General features: G+C 39.3%; 1 protein-coding gene across 2 annotated transcripts in view; it reads right to left on the reverse strand.

Annotated features, from left to right (window-relative positions):
• The window catches only part of LOC137278428 (ceramide glucosyltransferase-like), a 55900-nt gene extending 47926 nt beyond the window's left edge, over positions 1–7974 (reverse strand). The window contains exon 1 of one of the 2 annotated variants that reach the window (XM_067810752.1): positions 7853–7974. The gene's annotated coding sequence lies outside the window, so the exon portion shown is untranslated. The remainder of the gene's footprint in view (positions 1–7852) is intronic. The other variant, XM_067810750.1, reaches the window with a different exon arrangement.
• Between the last annotated feature and the right edge of the window lie 11614 nt (positions 7975–19588).

A 19588-nucleotide genomic window follows, 5' to 3' on the forward strand; every position in this document is an offset into this window, starting at 1 on the left:
TGTTCCCAGAACTTCCCCTAATGCTTCCAAGCCACATTTATGGGTGATATTCAAAATATGAAATAACATCCTCAGTGAGTGGTAGAAACATTCACAGGCAACAGGTGTTGAATAAATAACTTTAGAACTTACAGATAAATGTTCTTGACTGCATGACAATCACATCAAGTATACATATATGACAGCATTTACCATGCTTTTGACACAGAAATGAAATCAGAAACACTGTTTGCATGACAAGCAGGCTGTGATAAAATTCCAGTCATTGTTAACTGTAACAAACTTAAGCTATTGAAATATATAGCATAAACCTGTTTTTGCTATGCTTCAAAAATTGTATATGAATAATATATGAATGGCATGTTTCAAACTTTGGAAATTCAAGTGGTTCTCAATCTTAAAAAGTCATTTCTTTCACTGATATTGTGTACAAGCCAACATTTACCACCGGTAGACATCTTCCAAAAGTCCTTAAGAAATATATACAAATGTCTAAATGTATTCTGTGTCTGTTGGCTAAAAGGTGGTAGGAAGAAACGGTAGGAAAGCCACTGAGACACCAAGCCACATTCAAGGACATGCTGTGTCTGTATTTGTATAGTTACATACAGTGTTCCCAGAAATTGAGAAAATCTTTGTTTTTTTCTAATGATGCTAAGATTGGAAAAAGGGCTTTCACTATGCACTAAGCATACTAAATAAGGGAGACAACTCTTGAAGGCTTAGAAGGCAGCTCATTATGTCAATAGTTATCTCCCTTGTCTGAGCAGACGGCTTCCTGTGTTGACATGGCCGAATTTACAGCAAGAGAGAAAAGAAAGCTCATTCTAGATGATTTTGAAAGGGGTAAGGCTGATGCTAAAGTGTTAGCTTGTAGACATGGTATTCCTCTGTCTACAGTATACAGAACTTTGAAGAAAATTCAAACAGGAACCGGGATAGAGCACAAAGCAGGGGCAGGTCGGCCTAGGAAATTCAGTGTTGTGGATCGCTGAAGACTTGGGCAGATTGTGAGTAGGGGCAAATTGAAAAGTGTTGAGAACATCAGAAATGAAATGATTAGCAGAGGAAGTCCTCAGGTATGCAATGAAACAGTTAGGCAGGAATTACAGAGACTTAATTGGGTGAAAAAACGTGGAATTCCCTCGCCGTTGATGAAAGATGCACAAAAGGAAAAACGTTTAAACTGGTGTCGGGCTCATGAAAATCAAGATTGGGATAATGTTTTCTTTTCGGATAAAAGTTTTGTTTGGCTTTTCCCTAATTGTGTGAAAATTTGGACCAAAGATACTGTCAAACCTATCTACCAGCGAGTTTCACATGTGGGGTGGCATATCGGCTCACGGAGTGACGCCATTGTGTGTTTTCACGGGAAACTTGACAAAAGAAAGATACGTTGACATTCTAAATGGTCACCTTCTTCCGACAGCACAAACATTGTATGAAGATGATTGGATTTTCCAGCATGATAATGACCCAAAACACACTGCGCGCTACACAAAACAGTGGTTGTCGGGCGAAAATGTTCAAGTTTTAGACTGGCCCAGTTACAGCCCAGACCTAAACCCAATTGAGAATGTGTGGGGAGTCATGAAGGACAGAATAAACCAAAAGGGACTGAGAAATATTGAAGATATGAAGGCCGAGGTGGTCCAATATTGGGATACCCTGTCACACGATTACCTACAAACTTTGATGGGTAGTGTGCCTAGGCGTATTCAGGCATGCATTGCTGAGTGAGGAGGTCTAACAAAGTACTAAAACAAGACTGAGACTGTAAAAGGATGATGTTTTAACATGTTTATGTAAGTAAAACGCCAGACGTTAATAAACGTAATGAGTTACATGACGCAACATGATTCTCAATAATTTCTGGGAATACTATAATTATTTGATTAACATTTAAAATGCAAGAGAGATCTGCATATACATTTAAAAATGGTCAGCATGTGCATTATCATGGAAGCATTACATAGAAAACAGTCTGCGTTAATTCCATTTTTAGAGAAATGTTTCTGATATAGTCACTCTCCTCAGTGTATAATACTGAATGGCTGATTCTTACTTATAATGAATATTTAAAGAAGACACGTTTCAATATTTTCCATGTTCTGGACAATACTGTTACAATGATATCATATGATTGAGTCAGTAATTTTACACATGAAAATAGCGTAAAAACAGGCTTAAGAATTAAGGATATCATTCTATTTATAGCACATGCCGTGTGCTAACAAGAACATTAGTTAGCGCCAACAAAATAAGACAAATAACATGATAAAGGCTATAACTTAATTCGAGTTTTCTGCTAACCATTGCAGGAAAACCTTCGCAAGCAATCAAAAAGCCACTGTCTCTAATCAATCAAAAGAGAAAATGGTTTGGAAAATACATAAACTTTTGACTCTTACCATTTCTTCTCCTGAAGCAAAGAAAACTGTAACAAGTACATCAAACAATCCCTTTTTCAGCTTTTCAGACTGTACTGTGCCTCAACAGGAAGTGTGCTGTTGTGACTCTTTCTGAGAGACTAACAACTTAAACATGTAAATTGGTGAATTCTTATGCTTGCAAACACGACCCGACTTTGCTCACCTGAGTCACTCCACAAACTATGTGATACTGAGGAATTAGGAAATACACCAGCCCCAAAGCATGAATGCATCGATAAAAATATGTTGGTTGATTTAGTGATAGAAACCTGTTGGGTGGAATACTGAAAGAATAACATGGATTGTTGTGCTGAATGAGGAAGGAATAGATATGGTTACCAATGCCCAGAGGGCAGGTCATTACTGAACTAATATAGTGAGTGAATGAGGCTTTGGTGGTAAGCTCCAGGAAAGTTTCCTGTAGCCAAAAAATCAACAGTAAACTAGTTCATTTCCCTCAGAGTCTTTGTGTGATGAATACTACAAATGATAACAGAAAATTTGAAGGAAAAATCTGGCAACTGCATTTATTTGCACTAATGGATCTTTTCTGAGAAAGTGTAACCCCAAATATAAAATCTGCTGCTTTTGAACACTTTCTAATGGGATAGTGTCTTTCGATCATAGGCCATTTGGGCCGTGCCAAGTTATAGTCTGTAAACCCTATTTTGGGGATGTTCCTTTTGTCAAATATCTTCCAGATAACACCAACTGACCACATGCCATCAATGTGTATCTTAATGATCCAACCCATCTTATCGATCGACTCTAATGACGACACTTATCACTGTTAGCTCTGATTTTGAAGCAGGATTGTCTGACAGTGACTAACATAAACGTTATTATTCTTTAATGCCTTTGAGATGTTCCTTTGGTACAGACATGTGAACAAGATTACACAATAGTGTCACCCAACATCATGCACGTAAACTGCCTGTAAGCTGTTATGTTTACTGCGAATACATTCGTCTCTTGACATCCGAACAGAAATTTTAATGATAGTTACTTAAATAGCTTTATCCTCAAGTGACCAACAAAGTCAGAACTATTTTTCTCATTGTATTAACGGGGATCATTAAGATATACGTTAAGGAAATATGGTCTGTTGGTGTCATTTGGAAAATATTTGACAAAAGAGGTGTCCTAAAAGATAGGTTCATAGACTATACATCTGTACTTACTTGAGAAAGTGTAATGCCAGACATGGCATATGTTGCACGTATTATGTCCACACACAAAGATGAGTAAATCACATCCAGCAAATAAGCTGCTGATAGGTATTTGACACTGACATGTGCTATTCAAATGAATGATGTGCTATAAATTTTTTGTGATGGACAAAGTGTTATTAGTTTGCTGAATTGTCGTTTTTTTGACATACTTACGAACTGTTTCCATGCATTTGTTACTAAAATTTTCAAGATTCCATTAGTGCAAAACGTCTGTTGGTTATGTGTGATATTTCAAAAAACATAGAGCGATGTCGGATATTACCAAACAGCTAACAACACATTAAGCCTAATTCCTACCCTGTTTCATCACACATAACAATAATTAACACACACAACGAACTATTCATTATGCATCATATACACGTGTGAAGACAAGTTAATCCCTCTTAGTAAACCTGTTTCCCCCAAATATTTGACTCAATCTAACTGTCATTTTTAGCACTCTTGTCGGCTCTGCCGAACAGTGTCGTCGAGCTATTCCGAACACTTGTGTCGGGCTATTCCGGGCTATTCGTCAGACTGACCTCCTCCATGAAGAGTGTTTAAGCTCAAGAGCGGTCATTTCATTCATGTTATGTACTCTGATCTCCGAAGTTTTACAAAATTTGTATAATTTAGTCTGTTCCAATATATAGCTTGAATAATGTTGAGAGCGGCATTGAACATCAAACCAACCAACCAATAATTGAAACATGCAGCAAGGTTCACTCGACACTATGGGTAAAAGGACTTCATGAGGATTTCTTGCAATTTCAGGAAGAGTTTGTTCCGAATTAATGTCATTATACTGTAATTTTAGGAAGAATGAAAAGTGAAAAAATGACTTATGGTTTGTAGTGGTGTGGTCTTACCTTAATATTCAAAAGTGTCTACTGACATACCTGGTACACGTCCTATAACAGTATAGTGCAAAAGTGTAAATATAACTCATGTGTTATACATGTATTAAAGAATACATGTCGTATCGAACAAGGTCAGATATCTCATTGTTTGATGTGTAATTTCAACATCCAGTTAATTATGATAAAATTCTCCTGGTAACATGCAGGTAAAACATGTCACATATGTACCATTCAAATATTGTAATGAATACATCATATGAAATAATTTATAACTGTATATTTACGCCATATACGCATATGGGCATGGATCAAACACACTTCACGTGGTGTCAAATGTATTTGTCAGGTGTGGTGCTGTGCAACTACATACCAGATAGCAACTCTTTCATTTGTGCATACAGCGGAAGGCTTTCTTGTTCTCTATGGAAAATAAGTTGTCAGGAACGATTCTAGACATGACAGCGCCATCTACAACTTTGAAAGACACTGGTTATAGCCACCCCAACCAAAGTTAGGCCACCTGCTGGGGATTGTAGGGACTAACTGCTGGGTCACCAGTTATGGACAGATAAAAATCCTTTCAGTATTGATCTTAACCATCTGACTGAAAATTTCTTGATTGGCATTGATCAATATACTATACCGAAACGTGAAACAGACTAGTATGTGAAAGAGCAATATGGAAGCACTACAAACTATAAATCGGACCATAATGAGTGCTTTAGGAAATATAGTCAGTTAAGCTAGGTAACAGGTTGCATCTTAACAGAAAAAGCACATGTGATTCCATTTACGTATAATTTAACGATACCAGTTAAGTGAATTGATATATGGTAGGCCCAAACACAGGAGAAATATTCCTTCATTTTCATTCAAAATGCAGCAGTTTGAAGGTAAGCATTCACAATTCGAAAAATAAGCAGAAAAAAAATCTACAGGAAATTCCATGAAATTTCCGTGAACAAGATCACTTGATTGATGTGTTGTTGAAAATACAGTTCTTACATTTGCTTGTAAATCATATAACTGCCAGGTATCAAACAGGGGCCCATTTCATAAAACTCTCGTAAGCCTAAGATGTCGTAAGTTTTCTCGTAGCATTTGTACCTGGCATACTGTAACATAGGAGGTGCAAATGCTACGAGAAAAGTTAGGCTTACGAGAATTTGGTGAAACGGGGCCCTGATATTCACTATTCGAAAAATAAGCAAAAAAAAAATCTACAGGAAATTAGGTGAAATTTTTAACATGATCACTTGATCGATGTTTTGTTGAAAAAACAGTTCTTACATTCGCTTGTAAATCATGTAACTGCCAGGTATCAAACAGGTATTCCTGAACAAGGTCTCTGTACAAATTTGTGCCAGTATGAATCTATTTATCAGATATTTCAAATATAGATCATACTATCTTTATGTAATGATCTTTATTTTTACTGAGTTGTTATCTGTCTGGTCACTTTCTTATTTAAACATTATTTCAGTAAATGTATATTATGGATAAACTGAACTGTTTTGAATGCAGAGCACCATGATCACTTATGGGCATTACTGCACACAACGTCAATGACACTTTCTATTATTTCACGTCTGAATACAAAACACATGAGACATACGGAAGATGAGAATGCAGGAAAAATGATTTACTGGACCTGTAAAAGCATGATTAACGTGCATGTATTTTATGATATGTGGACAAACTTTATGTGAGACAAAATTAACTGGCCATGGAAAGTAATGGAATTACGCATTTCAACAGGGACGAAGGTAAAAATATTTAAATGACATGCAAGGTGCCCGTCAGTTACTTATGGATTATTGTGCTGAATGAGGAAGGAAATCACTCTCCCTTGGGAATCCTTGATATTCCTATAAGGTTTATCGATATGCTTCAACAAACATGTTCCTGATGTAAAAGTAAGTTGTTCCCCGCACTATTGTTTGGATTTATTGTCTGATTTTTAAATATTTGGCTTGGGAGAATGCAGTAGCTTGTACAGTAAAACAGATTCCTTTATGAACGATCATGGTGTTTTTGTCAGCAGGGCATGTTTCCAAAGTTAACGATTATTAATGTAAACGGAAGAAGTTCAGTTCTAACACCTACGACTACAGAATGGAGACAGGTATATATATCTTGTTTTGTGTTTGTCTTGGCACTTTATAAACCAGATGGAGCAATTTAAAACTGTTTTTCTATTATCAACAAAAGGCCTTAGGCATATGGTTGAGCAGCGAAAATTGCTGATGTCAATGGCGCTTGTTTGGTAAAGGACCACAGGGTTGCACAATAAAGGCTTAGTGTTGATCAGACAGTACAGTCCATATATAGGGCTAACAAAGCTTTGCATTATGGTTTGGAACGGCGTAATGCACTTAAATAGACATGGTGCTATATTTAGAATGGGGCATCCCAGTTTTCATCAAGACTTGTTGGCTTAGCCATCTCATCGACAATATACCCATGTTTAAGGATGTGATGCCAATTGCTTGTCTTTTCGAGAGTTTTTTTCTCAGCGTCTTTTGAAATATATTTAAGGAGCAGACACTTGTTTTTCCGGTAGAGGACGTTCCCATTACAATGCTTGCACATGAAAATTGCTGAAGTGATCAGCAAATTGAGTAAACAATACAAAAATGGATTTTGTTGGGTAATAGCGCTTGTTCGGTAATACCCAACACCGCTCTACTCTAGACACCCCTCAGGGATTTGAACCCAACAAAAATGGTTAACTTATACCTAAAAGTATGTGTATGCCCAAATAGTACGGGAACACATCCCTACTGGTGGAAATTTTCCTGTTTCCATTACGAGCCAGAAACAATGCCACTTCGTTCCTCTATCCGTTATCCTGCATGATTGGTTTATATTTTCGACGTTAGATAACCGGATGATTTTATATGGTTTCCAGACAACAGTTTTGCTGGAAAAGGAAATTCCACTCTCAAATTAGAGAGACGTAACTGTCACAATCTGTGATTTTATAATAAAAATGTTCGGTAAGAAAACTGTTCGGTAATACTACTAATAGCTGGTTCAGTTCGTTTTTTCCAATCACCGACAGAAACCTTGGGCTTGGTGTAGATACCCAACACGTACATCCGGATAAACTGGTCTGAATGGATATATGTGAGATGTTTACATACCTCGCTTAATTTTCTCACGATACCGAACACGATTACATCATTTTCGATATTAAGAGGAATGCACTAGCGCACGTAGTGCAACCTGTCGCACGGTGGTCAGGTGGAGTGGAATGCGATGTACCCATCAAGAACGCCGAAGACGTGAAAACTTGCATGGAAATTATTGTTATGCAGATTATTGCAGGTGAAATCAAACTTACCTAATTCATCTCTGCAAATGTCAAAATGAAACAGTGAGCTGGACACGTTGATTTTGTTTTGAAAATCACTTCAGCAACCAAACTTCGGCTCTGTGTTTACATCTCCCGTGATTGGGTAGTATAATGCTAGTGGGACAACGTATTACATTGGGCAATACTACACCGACCTTCTGTTAATTCAACCAGAAGTAAGTTGATAAATAAATCCATTAGGGGTGGGGTATTAGTTTCAATAATACCATTTCCTTAGTCGGGGTGAGCACTTGGCACGATATCATGGAAAACTGATGCAGATATAAATGAATTACTAGTATATCATTGTTATATTGCTGTGTGAAATTGTAAGCGTTTCTCGAGCCACAATTTAACCGCATGTCCTGATCAATCATTAAAACAGTCTAAAATTTGAATCAGCTGAGACACCTGCTGGGGTCTCTTACTTGAATAATGAGGTTATCGGCAAGAAAGACACAAGAAGAAATGGTCACGGACAAAAAGTCACAATAACAGTTTATTGTCTGTGTAAGATGTTTGATTATGACCATAAATCCCAGGATCAATCAGGTGTTTTTTTTTTGTTAAATCACAAAATTACAGAGTAGCAATCTTTGTCACAGAGGATCAATCAAAGTTCTTTGATGCAGCGAAAGTTCCATCCAGGCTCATACAGGAACTCTGAGATTGATTTACACGTGTTGACTCGGTCCCTGCACAAGTTATGAAGATGCAGTCTGATGTATTTCGTCTTTACCTTCTTCTTGAGGGGTTTGCCTACAGCGTCTTGAGCAATCATGGTAGTCTGTTCTTTCTAGAACCATTCTACAACCCTCCACACAGAAGGGTAGCTGTGGGCAACCAAGCTGTGGAACTTGTTCCAACCTTTACAAATGTTATCAGTGCAATGATCACCTTTCACTTTGTTGCTCTGAATAAAATCCATGATGCAAAAGTGAAATGACATGGATCAATCGATCAATCAATTTTGGGGTTTTACGTTGGTTTCTGGTTTCTGTGACCCGTGAAGGTCCCAGGGTAGAATTGGCCTTCAGCAACCCATGCTTGCCATAAAAGGTGACTCTGCTTGTCGTAAGAGGCGACTAACGGGATCGGGTGGTCAGACTCGCTGACTTGGTTGACATACGTCATCGGTTCCCAACTGTGCAGATCATGTTGTTGATCACTGGATTGTCTGGTCCAGACTCGATTATTTACAGACCGCCGCCATATAGCTGTAATATTGCTGAGTGCGGCGTAAAACTAAACTCACTCACTCATTCTGGTTTGTACATACACACATGTACTTATACCACGTTTCTTCCTTCTCGCGTTAGTTGGAGAAGAAGACAGAATTATACACACTTCATCTTAATAGTCATCCAGTCATAACAGATCTAATCTCATCAAGATTAGCAGCAAGACTCAACCTCAGTGTTTTCATAGTAGACAGTTCTCCTTACACAATTAACAAAGTGACTAACACTCTTGGTTTCACGCCCCAGTTTCCTCATTAATTATGTTTTCATGTCAGAAACAGGCTGTTATAACAATTGAGACATTTTACAGCCCACTAGTATGAAATTATATCACCAGCATACCTTTTCGTATAATTGTGACTTTTTATTCGTGACTTTTTATTTTTTCCTGTGACTTTGTTTCCTCCTTTTAGATTTAACTGTTTTATTGTCTTTGAAGGCTTAAACATATTTTACAGTCACCTGTTTTGAATGTACTGGTTCAGATATTGAATAAACTAAAAATTCTAGCCTCCGAGCTTCAGAATATATTGCCCTTTCTTCCAAATTTGATGTCAGGAATTAACATATGCCGGTAGGGTAGAGTAATGGAGGAGGGGTCCCAGGGGAGAAAATTTGGACCTCCTCAGCCCTAGTATTGTCCATGGTCCATTCCGTGAGCTTATATTGGAAATAATGAAATATTCGATTATTGTATGGAACGACAAGCAAAGAAACATGCATGTTACACATTACTGAATATTCTTCAGTCGATGTACTTCTATCGCAGAAATCACGAATGAGTTCCGCCTGAGGTCCGTTGTGCATTGTAACTAGTAGTGCGGTCAACAGTATTGTGATGTGTTGCCACATGTGGTTCACTACATGAACGCCCGACCGCTAACTGGAATGCAGCAAACACATTCATACAACATGTTTTACAAACTTGTATTTGAATGTTTGAACCAAATGGTTGGTTAGGACCAACTTTGAGACCAACAGGCACTAGTTCACTAGGCCATTTATCATTTATTGAGGTTGTGTACCTATTCTTAGTCATATCTTATAGATATCTACTCCAGAAAGAAGTGTAGTCAGGCACAATAAAATTATATAGGTGAATGGTCTCTGTGTTAGCTGAAGGTTGTGGCTCGCTTCATATGAACAAACCTTGCATTGTTTCATATTTAATAGACACGGATGCAGACTTGTACGTGAAAACATATTAACGCATGTTATTGTATAGAAACATTACATAAGGTGAAAAGTATACTAGACCCACTACTGTTAAAAGACCCTTTCACTTATGGGCAAAATGTGCGTCACTCGTTGATCGCTTTTGAAGTTCCCATCCTCTATGCGTAGAACACTTTTTCACATTCGAGACATTGCTGAGCTCAAGGTGAAATCATACGGCCCTAGAACAGCGAGACTATTATTCCTTCAAGTATTGCCCTCAACTGACATTTTGTCTTCCTCAGAATAAGAGTGCAATGATGGGGGTTATACATGTATGTTTTATCGATGATGATTCGAATGTCCTAACCATCATATAATGTACACAACAGATACATCCTGATTCTGCCATCGTTTGTTTCATTACCGGTACTGGTTTACAACGGATTGTATTAGTTATTTACTGGCTGTTATGAATTTCTACAAACTGCTTCATTGAGATGACCAAGAGTTAGAAGACAATTCCGCTTAAAGACGTCGTCTTTCATTGAGGTTGCATTTAAGGAACGTGCCAGCCAGATGGAGGGATCACTGTTGCTAGCTTTGTGTTGTTTTTAACGCTGCACTCAGCAATATTCCTGCTGCCCGCGGTAAATATTCGAGTATGGACCAGACAATCCAGTGAACAACATGAGTAACGATCTATGCCGTTGGGATACGATGACATGTGTCAACCAACAGCGAACCTGATCACCCGATCCGTTAGTCGCCTCTCTACTGTTGAGAACATGTAAAACATAATTATACGACATACGACCACGGTTTCAAGGCCACAAAACCATTCTGACATCGCATTAAAACCGGAGGTATAGGATCTGAACATTGGCCTGTCACAATCGCATAAACTGTCGTATTTGTGATCACCTTGAACGACGTTATCGGCATGGACCGGAACGATACTGGCTGGAATCTACTTAACCACCCGTGACAAATGTGTCTACCTGAGCGTTACTCCAGCAATGAAAGCGCATCTAAATTCACAACCGTGTAACAGAATAACCTCAAGTGTTCGCACGAGTCCCAGATGTAGGCCGGCACAACAGGAGTCACAAGCTTGTTCCAATGACGAAGATTTTTAATCAACAGGTCCAAGACATCATTGGTACAATTACAAAGGCATAACTATATACAAGACCTACCTAGATCCAACCAGTCTAGGTAGGACTGAGAACTGAGGCGTTCTATGACTCAAAGAGTCGCCGAGACAAGTCTGCTTTGGTCACTGAGAACCTGGTGTATTTATGCTGCATTTCTTAAGACCCCGGCCACAACCTTCTGACCGAGTGGTTTTGTCCATTTACATTGCTCCAGGCGTAAACACCTTGTTTGTGTCTATTGAGAGGAGCTGCATGTGTCGATACCGTATTGACTGGACCGAGTTTACAGTTTAGCACATGCCAGGTTCAACCCTGGGTTGAGGACTTTACCGGCAACGTTGTAGTAGTCTGGGTATCACCCATGTACCCAGTGGCCAAGCTATCACGCTCCTAGCGTAAACACGACTATGTAACAACCGTTCCACTTGTGTTCATTGTAATGGGTCGACTGGACCTTGTCGAATGGTCATGCACATTTAATGCGAGCAGCCAAACAGTAGTTAAATGGTCAGTGTGCTTCTTCGAAATAGTTGATCTATTTGAGTAAAATAAGTAGAAATGCTGACGAAGATCCCTTCTAAGTACACTCCTATGATTAGTTTTTGCCACCAGTCTAGAAGTTATGATGCCTAGAACTTTTTTACCAGCCCTCGTATACAGCTTCTTTGGTGGACATTCGCATATCATCGCTTTGTTTACATCATTGTTCTATTCTCACTGATATATTTGCCAAATGTAACTGAAAAGGTGAACCCCGCACAATGATACTCGGGTCAGAACGGTAGCTCAACCCGTCTGCAACTGGCTGAGCGGCAACTTCTCCCGTTATGATCGCGTGTAAGGGGATTGGACGAGCTTTAGGGTTTAGTCGTGCAGAACAGTGGTGGATTTGGGAGTTGAAAAATACTGCAAATAATACCCATACCACAAGGTGACATCCTGAGAACATGCAAGGTGCCTGGAAATATCTTTTAAATTGAAAAAGTAACCCAGAAAACCGATGCGTTATTCTCCCGTGTTAATTTATCTTACGTTGATTAAATGAACGGCATTAAATCTAAATGCAAGGACTTTACTAGAGACATGTGGATCTGGTGCAAGGTTCGGAATGTTTGGTTATCGGCAGTTCACGTACCCGGGGCAGACAACACTGAGAATGGGTTGGATATTTTGGTTATCAGCAGTTCACGTACCTGGGGCAGACAACTCGGAGAATGGTTGGATATTTTGGTTATCAGCAGTTCACGTATCCGGGGCAGACAACACTGAGAATGGTTGGATATTTTGGTTATCGGCAGTTCACGTACCTGGGGCAGACAACACTGAGAATGGTTGGATATTTTGGTTATCAGCAGTTCACGTACCTGGGGCAGACAACTCGGAGAATGGTTGGATATTTTGGTTATCAGCAGTTCACGTACCTGGGGCAGACAACTCGGAGAATGGTTGGATATTTTGGTTATCAGCAGTTCACGTACCTGGGGCAGACAACTCGGAGAATGGTTGGATATTTTGGTTATCGGCAGTTCACGTACCCGGGGCAGACAACACTGAGAATGGTTGGATATTTTGGTTATCGGCAGTTCACGTACCTGGGGCAGACAACTCGGAGAATGGTTGGATATTTTGGTTATCGGCAGTTCACGTACCAGGGGCAGACAACACGGAGGGTGGTTGGATATTTTGAAATATCAAAGAAGACAGAATGTCAACTTGACAATGTAGTCTTTGATAGCCTATGTTCAATGAGAAGCCTTCACCAGACCTTATGTATCGTAGTGCCCGACGTAGGGGCAGAAGCTGTGGATGCATGTTCCTTGTTCTTGGGACCATCTAGCCGTCCTTTAAGGCTGTACTGAATGCTGAACCCAAGCATGTATTACTTATGAGATGAGCGGACAGTCTAAGGACCACAGTCCGTTAGATGAATATTTATATATTTATAGAACTTATCATTTAAACTATATATCATTACTTAGGCATTTGTGCATGTGTAGGGACAATCTTAAGACTATATCATATGTTCTTCCGGTGTTGTCGGGCGGGTTCTGCAGTAAATACAGCTGGAAGAGACAGAAGTGTTTATGATAGCACCAGTGAGGCCAACACAGTTCTGGTTCAGCAAGCTGCTGAACTTACTAAAGTACTGTCAAAGGCTGCTGCCAAAGCCAAAATACCTTCTAAGATTAGCAAACCAACCCGACAGGCAACATCAACTCTAAGGGAGCTGAAACATTCAGAAATTCAGACTATCAGCAAAGGTCCACAAGGTCAAGGTATACAGGAACAAGTTGCGGACATTATTCAGCAGTCATGGTGCAATTAAACCCAAAGACAATATGGTGCATTTCCGCAAGTAGTTGTTAGTTTGTAGTGCTAAGGATTCCAGTATCTCCATTTCACCACCTCCGAGCGCAGGGCTGAAGTTTCTGCAGGAGCTCTGTGCTCATGGTCTAAGTTTGTCTACAAGGTCTCTTCTATGAACAATATAATGGGTTGACAGTGTAAAGTTAGGACAACACTCAATGGTAATCAGATTCATGAAGACCATTTACTATCTTCGGTCCGCATTGCCAAAATACAATGCAGCATTTGAGAGACCTAACAGCTGACACCTTGAAAAATGTGACTTTTAATCTTGCCATGCTTATAGTTTTGTTATCATGGCAACGACATCAATCTCTTTAGTTGACAGACTGTAGGAAAGTGGAAGTGTTAGACAATAATGTAAAGACGTCCGCTAGCCCAAGACGAACTAGATTTCTGACGGACGGCCTGGATTTATGGCTCGCCAGCCCTACAGTCTGGTAAAAAATTTAGGTGTTCCATACATCTGAGTATATTCACCATATCTTGGTGTCGGATGTGGTTAAATCCATTTTGGGCTGTTAACATTTTGAAGTTAGATATCTTAAGTTAGAGTTTTACGTAAGGCTCAATATTCGGCTTGTTTGACACACTGGTTACTTGCTTTGGCATGATTACTTGCTAAAACAGTCGAGACCTAGATACCACCAAGGTGAACTGATACTTACATGTTTTCCTGACCCTCGACTGTGTGTGGTCCACAATCTGCGGTATTTAGTTCTGACTGCACTCATTATTTAGGGACGAAGAGACTGCACCTTTTATTAGTTTTCATAATACTATGGACAAGTTTCTAAAGATACTCAGTCTAGGTGGATCAGGATTGTGTTATCACAGGCTGGTATCGCTAGACTTAGCCCTCTTTAAGCCACACATATGCCCTTGAAGACCAGGGTTAGAACTGATCTTCAGTAATCCATGCATGTCGTAAGAGGCGAGTTATGGGATCGGATGGTCAGGCTCCCTGACTTGGTTGACACATGTCATCGGTTCCCAATTGCGCAGATCGATGCTCATGTTGTTGATCACTGGATTTTCTGGTCCAGACTCGATTATTTACAGACCGCCACCATATAGTTGTAATATTGCTGAGTGCAACGTAAATCTAAACTCACTCACTCACTTTCAGAAGCTAAGGAAATCTAGACTTGCCACATTTTCTTCAGATCTCGGGAACCGTGCCGATGCCATACAGCCAAAGATTTCCGTGAAACATGAAGAAAATGATTTACATGAGCGAGTGCGTTCGTATTTCGTTCACAATTTTCTGCGGAGCAGTAAAACAATTTCCGGAGGAGGTTTGATTTAATCATATACTGTTATTTTATTCTGGGCGTAAAAATCACCAACATAAAACGTATGTTCACTGCACGCATTATTTCCACACGGTCAAGATAATATTCCGTTTTAATTTAAGTGTTTCGGAAATGAACACAAGAAGCTAATATTGAAAGAATCAAAGAACTATACTGTTAAAAGATAGAAATGTACATGTATTCCCAAGCCTTTATGAAATAATATCAGATTCCTAATTGAGATTTGTGTTTTTTCTCATGAATACTTTAGGTATCCTACTCCGGCATATATATGAAATACATCACTCATTTGACATTTACTAGATCTGACAGGTGCTCTCACACTGGTGTACATTAGGTAAAAGACGCTGGAGTTTACAATGTATTCCTGACTGTAGTAAGACATATAACAGTGTTTCGATGTATTAACGGAATCAAACGCTTTCTTAAATTCTACGAATAGATAATAAATAATAAATCCCACCCACCCACCCCCACCCCCGACACACACACACACACACACACACACACACTCTCTCTCTCTCTCTCTCAAACACACACACCTATATTCCGTAGATAGTTATGGATAACACTATTGACAGTAAAGATATGCTCCTATTCCCACGGGTATTCATCCCTGAGACTCTCTTCTCCCCACAGTCATTAAAGTTGTGATTACTTATCACAGGCAATATTGTTATGAACATCTTCCCAAAGGAATTAGCAATGCTGTTCGACTTTTGAAATAGCTAAACCTTTCTTCAAGTGATATATTTTCAGAAATAGTTTCCCTACAATAACAACATTTCTTTATAGATTTCCAGAAATGACGACAATCTTGTTTCTTTGCAGATTTAACAAAATCGTTTAAAATGTTTTTTTCCTCCATAATCTGATTTCTTTCAATCACAGTACGGTGGGCTAGCCTAGTGGTTAAAGCGTTCGCTCGTCACGCCGAAGACCCGGGTTCGATTCCCCACATAGGTACACTGTGTGAAGTCCTTTTCTGGTGTCCCCCGCCGTGATACTGCTGGAATATTGCTAAAGGCGGTGTAAAACTTTAAACAAACGTTCTCAACCATGGATGCCTCTCATAAATATCAATACATGGGCAGGAGGAGGATTTGACAGAGACATATTATGTGTAGATGTGGCCCTAAGGCCAATAGCACATGTGTAAAATCATAACAGAAGTAGTGCACAACCTGTAAATACGTGAATTATAGGAATATCAACATATCCGTAAAGCCCCATTTACAATTTACAATTTCTTTCTCTAAACCTAAGTTTGTGGTACAACACAAACTACCTTAAACAATAGGTGATTTTTTTTCTGTACGAAGTAGCATACATAATTTATGTCCCGACGGTTGGTTGTAATAATAATAAAAAGCAAATATTTTTCTCTTATTTCTAAATATGTCGGAAATATAAGAAGTAGCACATGGTACTCATCATAGTGTACTTGCGATAAATGACACAGTGGGCACTGGATATCTGTTACATTTGTTGTTTGAGCAAATTGTGTCGCTTGAACGTGAAAGTTGTGAGAGTTACATCTACATTTAGAAAGCGTACGGTTAAGTTGTGGTGATTTAATCTTTGTAAAGATACTGTAATAATCAATATTGATATTCTGAATAGAATTTGACACAGGCTGAAGACATTATTTCATTATACAATCTTTGCATTTTTGCTTGAAAACACCGATCGTGGGCGGATGGGCGGATCCAGCCTTTTGAAAAAGGGGGGAGGGGTGGGGTGGGGGTGGGGGTTGCACTTTTGTCATTTTTATCTTCAGTTGGGGGTGGGTTGTTGACTGAGAATCAGAACATGACCTTGGAAAAAAAAAAAGGGGGGGGCGGGGAGGCTGCAACCCCCCCCCCCCCCCATAACACCCCCCCCATCCGCCACTGTCGATGAAATATTGCCTATTGCTTACAATTTGAGCGAGCCATACAGATCCAAAGTCATGACAGAAAAGAACAGTCCTCGCGAAGGAAATCCAATTAGTAGCTCCGGTATTTTCTAGTGTTTTGAGCATTTCATGACTACATCGTGAATATCGTGAAATTGGTTGGCTCATCAATCTTAGGCAGTGTGAAATAGTCCGACAACGGGCGTTAACTCGTATAGTGGAACATCCACGTAGACACATCTAAAATATCCTTGTTCGCAGTTCTGCTGCCAACATGTAACAAACACTTCGAGAACCTGAGTGAACCTTTACAATATTATTGTTTATATTAATGTCCCACATTTCGGAGCCGTACAACAAACTGGTTGGATTTGTTCATCAAACAGTTGGATCGGTATTTTTGTGTGTGTATATTTACAAAATTTTCTTTATGACTTGTAGGACTCGTTCAGTTTGCTATTTCACAGGTTCTGGAAAATAGTTTTCCACAAGAAAATATATTATCTGAATATTTGTAATATGGTACCACCTCCATATTCAAGGAAAGATTTTAAGGAAAAAAAACATTATTAGAAATTTTATCACCATTTTTAAGAAAACCGTTACTTTGGTTTTGCTCATGTTTATCTGAAAACCCCATTTCAAACAATATTCATTTAGAGTGTCTATCTTGCTTTATCACTGGACAATAGAATGGGGAAGAATCACGACATCATTTGCAAATGGCAATACTGCAAGTTCTCTGATATGCTTGTTAATAAATACACCACTCGCATCATTTGATAACATTTCCCTATCAATTTCTCCAACATATAACAAGAAAGGTACAGGTGATAGAATGCAACCTTGCCTTACTTCGGCATATGTATGAAATACGTCACTCATCTGACATTTACTAGATCTGACAGGTGCTCTCACATTAGTGTACATATTAGGTAAAAGACGTTGGAGTTTACCATGTATTCCTGACTGTAGTAAGACATAAAACAGTGTTTCGATCTATTAACGGAATCAAACGCTTTCTTAAATTCTACGAATAGATAATAATCCCGCACCCCCACCCCACCCCCCACCCTACACACACACACACACACACACACACACACACACACACACACACACACACACCTTTATTCAGTAGATAGTTATGGATAACACTATTGACAGTAAAGATATGCTCCGATTCCCACGGGTATTCATCAGACTCTCTTCTCCCCACAGTCATTATAGTTGTGATTACTTATCACAGGCAATATTGTTATGAACATCTTCCCAAAGGAATTAGCAATGCTGTTCGACTTTTGAAATAGCTAAACCTTTCTTCAAGTGATATATTTTCAGAAATAGTTTCCCTACAATAACAATGTTTCTTTATAGATTTCCAGAAATGACAACACTCTTGCTTCTTTGCAGATTCAACAAAATCGTTTAAAATGTTTTTTTCTTTCCATAATCTGATTTCTTTTAATCACAGTGCGGAGGGCTAGCCTAGTGGTTAAAGCGTTCGCTCGTCACGCCGAAGACCGGGTTCGATTCCCCACATAGGTACAATATGTGAAGCCCATTTTCTGGTGTCCCCCGCCGTGATATTGCTGGAATTTTGCTAAATAGTGGCGTAAAACTAAACTCGCTCGCTCACTCTTTCAATCACAACGTGTTTTAAAGTCCGTCTGTGCCCTTAGATGGTGTTTACAATGCAGTGAGTTGTTTGTTATTCTGAATCTATATAGCAAAACATACTTATGCCGTTTCGCCTGTTCGCATTCACGGTCAAACGATCTGGGCTGTACAAGTGTGAGCTGAGGGTGAGATCGTGAGTGTGAACGTGCACGTGGTCTTCTGGGTCGGTGTGTTTGTTCCCTGGGTGCGCACATGGCTCTACGAATAAAGTCATTGAACGATGTAATAGCAAAAGGATTTTAGTGCTCTTCATCTGTTTTGGTTGATGAAATAAGCACTGAAGGATTATCTCCCATTAATTTGGTCCCGGGTTAATGGCGTTGGGAGGAATATTTTGTTCATAAAGTTTAGCTGCCTTTAAGCAACCAGCACACATACGCACACTCACATGAGCTACCTGCTCGTCAAATGACTCGACATTGTAAGTCTAACGGACTCACTGAGGAATAAAAACGAAAATAACAAAAGCCAGCGTAAACTAATAAATAAAATAAGGCAAATTAAAGCACTCAGGATCTGCATATCTCAGACAAAAAGCAACGAGTATATCTATATCCCCGAATGCGTAAAAAAGAATGGCGTCATAACTTGACGTCACAGTAACTCAAGTCGGAGAAATTTGCTTACACAATATTGGCTATTTTAAGATGCTTCGGTGAAAGATCAAAGGCGTTGATAGTACTTTATCAGACGATAATGTGCTCTGTTTTGCACTGCGTCACAATACTTTGGCGTCCCTGCACCATTCAAGTCTGCCCCCTCTCAATCGAACACTTTTGCATTACGTCACAATGAAATCGACGTCACATGCGACGGTGCATGACAGTTGCCATCGCCGTTCTCGTGCTTTAATTATAATAGTTACGGACAAAACTTTTCTTTATTACAAAACACAGTGGGGTATAGCGAAC

Source organism: Haliotis asinina, chromosome 3, assembly GCF_037392515.1.
Source record: "Haliotis asinina isolate JCU_RB_2024 chromosome 3, JCU_Hal_asi_v2, whole genome shotgun sequence".
Lineage (NCBI taxonomy): Eukaryota > Metazoa > Mollusca > Gastropoda > Lepetellida > Haliotidae > Haliotis > Haliotis asinina.